The following is a 333-nucleotide window of genomic DNA, read 5'->3' as shown; positions in this document are numbered from 1 at the left end:
GTTGGTGGGAGTGCAAACTAGTACAACCTCTGTGGAAAACAGTATGGTGATTCCTAAAAGCTCTAAAAATTGACCTCTCATATGACCCTTCAATCCCCCTACTGGGAATATACCCTGAAGAATTCAAATCACTCTATAGAAAAGATACCTGCTCATGTATGTTTATTGCAGCATTGTTCACAATAGCAAGAACCTGGAAACAACCATGCTGTCCATCAAAAGAGGACTGGAAAAATGTGGTACATATACATGATGGAATACTACACAGCCATTAAAAAGAACAAAATCATGAATTTTGTAGCAACCTGGATGGAACTAGAGTCTATAATACTG

This window comes from Carlito syrichta, unplaced genomic scaffold (assembly GCF_000164805.1).
Source record: "Carlito syrichta isolate Samal-C Ts95f unplaced genomic scaffold, Tarsius_syrichta-2.0.1 Scaffold308653, whole genome shotgun sequence".
Classification (NCBI taxonomy): domain Eukaryota; kingdom Metazoa; phylum Chordata; class Mammalia; order Primates; family Tarsiidae; genus Carlito; species Carlito syrichta.
The sequence above is the reverse complement of the archived record's forward strand: the minus strand, read 5'-3'. Positions refer to the sequence as shown.